Source organism: Adiantum capillus-veneris, chromosome 10 (genome assembly GCF_014529385.1).
Source record: "Adiantum capillus-veneris isolate H3 chromosome 10, ASM1452938v2, whole genome shotgun sequence".
NCBI classification, from domain to species: domain Eukaryota; kingdom Viridiplantae; phylum Streptophyta; class Polypodiopsida; order Polypodiales; family Pteridaceae; genus Adiantum; species Adiantum capillus-veneris.
In genome coordinates, this window is record NC_140940.1 from 51401352 (window position 1) to 51409687 (window position 8336).

Genomic DNA, 8336 nt, shown 5'->3' on the forward strand with positions numbered 1-8336 from the left:
GAGAGAGAGAGAGAGAGAGAGTCAGAGAGAGAGAGAGAGAGAGAGAGAGAGAGAGAGAGAGAGAGAGAGAGAGAGAGAGAGAGATTCATAGAAAGAGAGAAGGGCATTGAGACTCTTCTTTTGGTGTACAGTAAGATGGCTAGAACAAAAGCCACTGCAAGGAAGGCAGGCAAGGGTCCAGGATTAGCATCGAAAGCAAGTGGTAGATCAGCAACCCCAAAGAAAAGACTTGGAAAACCAAATAAAATTCTGAAAGGGCCAAGGATGAAGAAGCTCCAAACCTGCATGGGACTTTTCAGAGAAATCAGAAAGGCACAGAAATGTGTAGATTTATGCATACCAAAGCTGCCCTTCCAGAGGATGGTGAGGTCCATATGTGATGAAGCTACCTGGGGCACCAAAAGGTGGAAGGTGGTGGCATTAATGGCTCTACAGGAAGCAACTGAGGACTTCCTACTGGAGTACTTCAGTGACATGACCATTGTTGCAGCCCATGCCCACAGGGTTACTATAATGGACAAAGATAGTGAGACATTGAAAAGAATAAGGTGGAGGTATGACAAACTGCTGGTCCCCAATGTCTGCAAGGATAAGAAAATGAGAGAAATTTTGTTATACCCCCCGGAGCTAGTGCCTCAGCTCACAGTTGTAGATGTCACACATGATGTGAATACAAGGGCAAAGGCAGAGACTATTGCTCGCCAAACAGAGGAAATGAGGGAAGCAGAGCTTCAGGAGAAAGCAAAAGTAGCAGAGGTGTCCCAGAAACAAACAGAGTGCAATGTGACCCTGTCTATAGAGGCAATGAATCAAGAAACTCTACTTTCAATGAAGAATGGTTTGCTTGCAGAGATACCATTTGTAGATGGAACCAGAAACCTAGCTCTGGAAAAGGTGGACATTGATTTATTGCAGAATCCAGATGCTCAGATTTCAGACACAATTATCTATGCTTGTCTTAAGTAAGTGTTACTATCTTGCTAGCTTTGAAAACTCAGATAATAGGTTTGCTAACTCAGGTAGAGTCTCTGCAGCCTGATCAAAAGTCAACTCCCATTGCACACTCACACAGAGGTGTTTCTCCTTGATCCACAAATGTCTGTAATTATTAGACAAAAGAATAGTCCATCTGGGACCTTTGAGAGCTGGTTTCGCCACTGTGCTATGCTGGAAGTTACTGTGATCATCTTCCCATATGAGAACAACCATCACTGGAGTCTCATATGCCTTGATGTTGACCAACCAGCAGTGTGGGTGTTCAATTCAATAAAAGGAACCCACCCTGAAATTAGGCTGTAAGTGTTTTGTGTCAGAAAGTGTTTATTATAGATATCCATGTAAATTTGAAGCCTCATGCTAACATCTTGACATTGCCTTGTGCAGTTGTATAAAGAGGTTGTTGCTTGCCTATGGAAAGCTATGTGGAAGGTATGAACTATACAAGGCCACAATCAAAGAAGTACCTGTCCCAAATCAAACCGATGGGAATTCTTGCGGCTGGAGATGTCTTCTCCATGCAGAATATGTCCTGCAAAGCTACTTTGCATTAAAACCTTTCATGACTAAGGTACCCATTTTGCAATGCATTCAGTTAGTTTTGGTTTAGTCTATAAAAGAATTCTCATCATGTGGTCTTTCAATTTTGCAGAGTGCTTTAAAAAACTACACATATGATTATTTGCAAAGATACCGGGTAAGTTTAATACAACACCTGCTTACTATGTCTAGCCCTAGAGAGCTTGAAGATAGCGGCTTGGATGAGCGCATTATTGATCTTACAAAACATGACGTGCCACCACGACAAACCCCTACATTCGATACAGTGGAATCGCATCGGGCCGAGGGTGTCATATCAGCAGAAGATCAAAGAGTCGAGGATGAGGAAAGGACAAATGAGCATATGGAAGCTGCTAAGGTTCAACCGGAGGAGACAATGAAAGAGGCAAGTCAGCCTGTGGAACAGCCAAAAGAGCCTATGGCTGAAACCGAAGATGAGGAAAGCAGGCCTATAGATGAGCAAAAGGATATGGATGAGGAAAGCAGGCCTCGCGATGAGCAAAATGATATGGATCAGGGAAGGATGTATGAGGCAAGCCGATCAACCTTGAATCAGGCAGAAAGGGCCATGGGGGAGACCCCTGATGAAGATTTGAATGATGACTATGAAGATAAAGCGGAGGAGAGCAACAACGACATGAACACTACAGAGACCCAGTATGGACCCTTGCTACCTGTAGATACGGTTGTTCCGGTAATGTCTATTCAAGTATGGCAAAATATGTTCAGCTTCTAACTACTTATATGTACTTGTCAACTTTTACAGAGGTTGATTATCTTGGACGTCAATGGATTGCTGTTGATGCGGGTGCCTCTCGGTGACAGAGGACCCTTTGAGGATTTGCAAACGTTTCGGATGGGAACTTGTCGAGTCGTGGTTCGTCCAGGAACCAAGGAGTTTATTGAGTTTCTTCTTCCGCGCTTCAGAGTTGGCATATGGTCTTCAATGCAAAGGCAAAACTTATCGCCACTAGTTGCAATAGTTTGCAGTGTATGCCAAGCTCACACGTCAGATTTTGCCTTTTTGTATGATCAAAGAAAATGCGTTACTGTTGAGGGCCACTACCACCCTAAAAAACCAGGATTACCTCTTTTGTACAAACCGTTTAGCCAAATCGGTGTACCCTTTGATGCAACTAATACACTACTAATTGATGATACTCCCGAAAAGGGAGAACTAAATCCGCCGGGAACAACTATCTCACCACCTTCTTTCGAGGGGCATTCCTTCGATTTTTACCTTGAAGACATTCTGATTCCATACTTACAGAAATTGTATCTCAGTCCATTGTTCACGGACGAGTTTGTACTTTCTAATGAATTAAGATGATTCTTCTATCTGTCTTTGTCTTGTCTAACATATATATATATATATATATATATATATATATAATATATAGACAGACAGAGAGAGAGAGAGAGAGAGAGAGAGAGAGAGAGAGAGAGAGAGATTTGACGTGGTAAAGAAATGTATTTCAAGCACACTTTTTCACAGGGCACAATTGAAAAATGAGATCAATAAACTTCATGTCTTGAAAGTCATTTGTATACACTTGGGTTTACAAGAATATCTGTTACATTGACACTACTTCAACCCGACCATCCAACTCTTTGCACAAAATATCTTTTTCTCTTCTCCGCATCACCTTACGGCCAGCTAAGAAAAAGGAAAAATCTGATAGTTCCTTGTCCATTGACTCTTCAATGATGTCATTTCGCAAATGCTGAAGACTGCATAGCTCCCTTATTGTAACCACCAATAGTAGGCCATTCTCTTTATCAATCACTTCCACATCCACAGTAGGATTATCTTCCAAACCTGCAGAAACTTGGTCCATAGGAATGTACTTACCGTTTAGCATTTGTGATCGCATATACCAAAATGAGAGTAATAGTGATTGGCTTGCAATCATGTACTTGACAACTAGAGTATCAAGCGCGACCTCGCACCGTAAACCAATCTCTTCCTTTGCATACCATCCTTTGTCAAGAAGTTTGTCACAGGATGACTGCTGAAATGACTTGCACATGAACATAGTTTTTGTAACTCTGATGTTGTAGCTATGAAATAGCTCTATGAAGAGTGCAACAGGACAAAAGTTTGCAATTCGAACCAGTTTGGTAGGAATAGAGCTACGTAGAGACCTTTGTATATCCTTGTAGAGCTTACTTCGCATTGCCTCCACCATTGTTTCCTCGGGAACTGGCCAGTCCACAGTGTTCCAATCGGTCGGTAGAGGCAGTTTCACCAACATGCCATTCTTATTGCCTGAGCTGAGTTGGTAAAAGTGGTCATAAAAAAAGATTCCCTCATCAGCCAATCTTTTGCTGCTCCTCTCTGAATACTATAGAGAACCAATATGGGCATGTACAACATGGAAGAGGCCTATTATGCACTCCACAGGCTCCCATTGCTCATAAGAAGAGGGATAAACATCTGCAATATATATAAGAAGAGTTAAACTAAGAGTATCAATAAGTACAAATGACAAATCTAATGTAATTGAGTTGTGAAGAGTAGAGACATTACTCATAACAAGCGGGAGAGACATTGCAAAATATATAAGAAAAGTTATAATGAGAGTATCAGTAAGTTCACATGTCAAGAGTACTTACAATTGCAACGTGGTTGATGTATATTTGATACATTTCCACCGTTTGCTATCACCTCTGGATGGGTAAACACATGCTGAACAAGAACTTCCTTTACAGATCTTTTGCCGATCTCAACTTTGAAATCCAACACCCTGGCCTTCCATGCTGAGTGGTAAACGTTGATACCACTAAACCTCTTGGGTCTTCTTGGTTGCATGAGGACCCATGAACCTTTTTTTATCCTTTGTCCAACCCATTGGTTGTCTGCACTTATTGAAGCTGGTATTGTAATTGAGGATATGCTACTACTTGGCCTTCTAGGCAAAGTGCCGTTGTTGTTTGTTGGTGTGAGAGACAGTAAACACCTTGAGGCTCTTGGGCGAGAAGACGTGGATGCCATAACTCTCAGAGAAAAGCTTTAGTGGAGGGAGATTCACTTTGAAAGCATTCTAATGTGCGGGCTTAATGGTCACCCTCCAGTACGTTAATGACCATGAGAGAATATCAGAAGTGGGACCACACGCAAGCACCTAAAAGCTCGGTAAAAGTAAGGAAATTACTATGCTACAATCCTAGTTTCGTGAAAGTTTTATGCTATTTTCCTATTTTTTGAGTCTTTCCAGGTACTTTTCTACGTAACGCAGCCTTCATGCTCATTGGACGCGCTCTATTTTTCTCTCTCTTCATATGGCCCTCCAAATGACCTCCAAAATTTCCTAATGGGTTGACGATTGTTAACCCATGATGCCTCCATTATTCTTTTGTGCATATTTTTAGTCATGGGACGGGCTTGTCGGTCCAAGAGGTTTATAGTAAAAGGTTGGTGATCGCCGATGAAAGACTGAAAAAATATGGGCGCCATTATGTGAAAAGGACGACAGTCCCTAGATAAGGCTGTAAACTAGGGTTTTCAAGGGATTCTAAACGTGCAAGCTTTGATCTGGCTTCACCTCTTCTTGAATTTCTGTGAGCGTGACAGAGAGAGAGAGAGAGAGAGAGAGAGAGAGAGAGAGAGAGAGAGAGAGAGAGAGAGAGAGAGAGAGAGAGAGAGAGAGATTGAGAATTGGCGAGCACGGCAACACGGAGAAGGACGAGTGGTGATGCAGCGGCTTCTTCTTCTCTTCGCGCATACGGAGTCCTTTGGTGGCAGCACTGTAGGAGGTGAGTGACACACCGCCCTGTAGACGTAGATCTTGTTTGCAATTGTCACGTTGTGTGCTTGTAGCCTTGCGGCTCGCACACGACGTATAGAAAGTCTCTAGAAGTATAGGTAGCGAAAATGCTCAGCACCAAGCTTCGCATGTAGCCTGCATACTACATTGCTAAGGTTAATATTTCCTTTTGTTTACATAGAAAGGTTTGGGAAGAGTGTGTGTGTGTGTGTGGTTGTTTTTGCAGATCTGGAAGTAGATCTAGTGAAGTTGACACTGTCTTTTTTTAATTTTTTGTCAAACCTGTTTTTGCTTTAGACCTACGTGCCTAGGTATTGTATTTATGCAAATCTGAATTTCTTTTGCATTTGTGTAAATCTTCATTTTTATAATTTTGCATTTCAATAATTCTAAAATTTGACAATTTCAACGAAACAAAAAAACAAAAAGGAAAAAACGTGAAAAAACCAAAACGCCTTAAAAAAATTGAATTGACAAAAAAAAACAACCCTTGAGCGTTTGAAAAAGAAAAGACCCCATTAGCCTCGACCTTGACCTCGGTTTAAGTCTTTTATATATATATATATATATAAAGGAAGAGGAGACCTCCATAGCTTCCTTTCAAGTCAAGGAATAGATTACCTCATACTATATATACAACCCAACTCTAGAGGTCAAAAGGAAGCATGTGGGATCTAAGCTTCACCCTTTCCCTCCATTAGCTTCCTTAGACTTTCCCCCTTTTTGCCTACACACCCAACTAGAATTTGACTATTTTGGGGGTCATGAGAGTTAGAGAGTGCCTCAAATTGCACGAGAACCCATTATCCACCCACGTTAGGTTCCGGGCCTTCAGCTGGAACCCCAGGTACTGCAACTCAGGACCCTCATATCACATCCAGTGACTCTTCCTCTGACTACGATGGAGGATATCCTACACAAAACCCTGATATGTCAAGTCAAGACATGCATATCTTTGCCTCACGGCACGGGTCTAGAGTATTTAGCCACTTAAAAGAGACCTTTAGTCGAGCCACCCGTTCGGAGCCCACAACTAGTGAAGTGAATGAGGGCAATGGGAAGGTAGATTCGCCTTTCACTTCTCATGCAGACCATGTACTCCCCAAGGGTGCCCATGTTGCCATCCTACCTACTCCGTTCATTAAAGACCCTATTGAGCCACACCCCCTGAGATTCTACTACCCGATGGTAGGAGTCTTGCCGAAGTGCAATAGATCGAACGATATATGCAAGCGACGAGGGAGAGGGAAATTGAGAACCTACGAATGCTAGAACAAATCCGAGCCATGAAAGCAAAGATCCCTATGACAACAACCATGCCAACCGAGCAACCAAGTGCTCCCAAGATAGTAGTCACAGAGGCTCAGGCGATTGGGAGCCATAGTGCTCCCACTTCAAGGGGAACCTCTAGCACGCCAAGCTTAGAGGGGATATTTCTCACAAAAAATTGGGAATATGACCTACAAATTGAGACATTGACCGACATGTACACAAGCTGCACATACCCTGTGGGGTGGTTAGAGGTGGTACAATCCACATTTGGGGCCACAAGTTTAGAGGAGCAGCAATGGATAATCTATGATGTCATCCATGGTGTCGTCCAATTAAGGAGGCAAGACTGGCAATTAACATTCCTTCGATGGGTCCTATGAAAATCTTGGATACGGGAAAGGCTAAATGACCAACCCTACCACAAATGGAGACTCCCTGAGTGAGTCCATTTATCCTTCATATGTTGTTTTGCTTGGAGTCTCGATACCCTATGAACCCACAAGCAAATAGTTTCACATTTCCAAATTTAGCTTATCTTTTCTCAAAGAATCTATGGCTATTATGCATGTCCCACCAAAAAGTACACCTTGGACCTCATTTGTGAGTAAAGCACCACTACATAGTACTCACATAGCACAATGCCCACAACAATACCTACAAGTGTACTTGAATCATATATACCTATGGGCCCTCATACCCATGTAGCTCCCACACCCCCGATTTTTTTGACAGCCTACACTCCACAACCACCCTATCCGAGTACTCATTCTATTGGGGCCATACCAGCTAGTATTAACATGTCATATCCTATGTCTTCTATTCCTATGGCCACACCACATGGCACAACATCATACCCAGCTTGAGGATCACACGTATGCCTAACCTGATGCCAACCCCCATTCCACATGTAGTCCCAAGAGCACATGTCCCCACTATACCTACTCACTTGGGTGACTTGGCAACATTTTTCTCGAGCTATCGGTCGATCTATTGCTGAAAATATGCATAACACACCTAATAGAGAGCCTAGAAGTAAGGCAGTACAATTGGCCAAGCTCACACAACAATACATTGGGGACGGGGATGTTAGAAATCATATTGAGGTATTTGAGCACGTTATGTGATTCCCTGGAAGAGCACAATGAGCTGCATAAATGCAAAGATTTAAGCTTGACTCTAAGTGGGAAGGCAGGAGATTGGTATAGAACCCTAAAAAATGAAGAGCGCATGAACTATCCTACTCTTAGGAGAGTGTTTTTGAAAGAGTACCTACAAGAGGGAGTGTTTTGGGGTGTAGCATCTCACCTCCAGAAAGCCCAATGAGAGGAAGGGGAGTCAGTGAGAGATTTTATTAGTTTCTTAAAGCATTTGAATTTTTGTTGTAATCCAAATGAGCGCTTCAATAATAACCAATTGCTTGATAGATTCATTAGGGGACTAAGACATGAGAATATCTATAATGGCCTAGTCATCAGAGGTATCAGCACTTGGGAAGCAATCACCATCAATGCAATCCAATTGGAGGAAAATTTAATGATATAAGGAGAAAGAGTGTTTCTTGACCCTAAATCTACTAGCTCTCAAGCATCGGGGCATGAGCCAATGACCATAAAGCCTATTGTTAAAGAGACAAAGATGTCTAAGATGACTTTAGCAGAAAAAAGTGACTTTAAGTCATTGGGAAGCGGACGTAATACCTTCTTGTTAGAGAAAATGTTTTTAAAGGGATTACCTGACCCT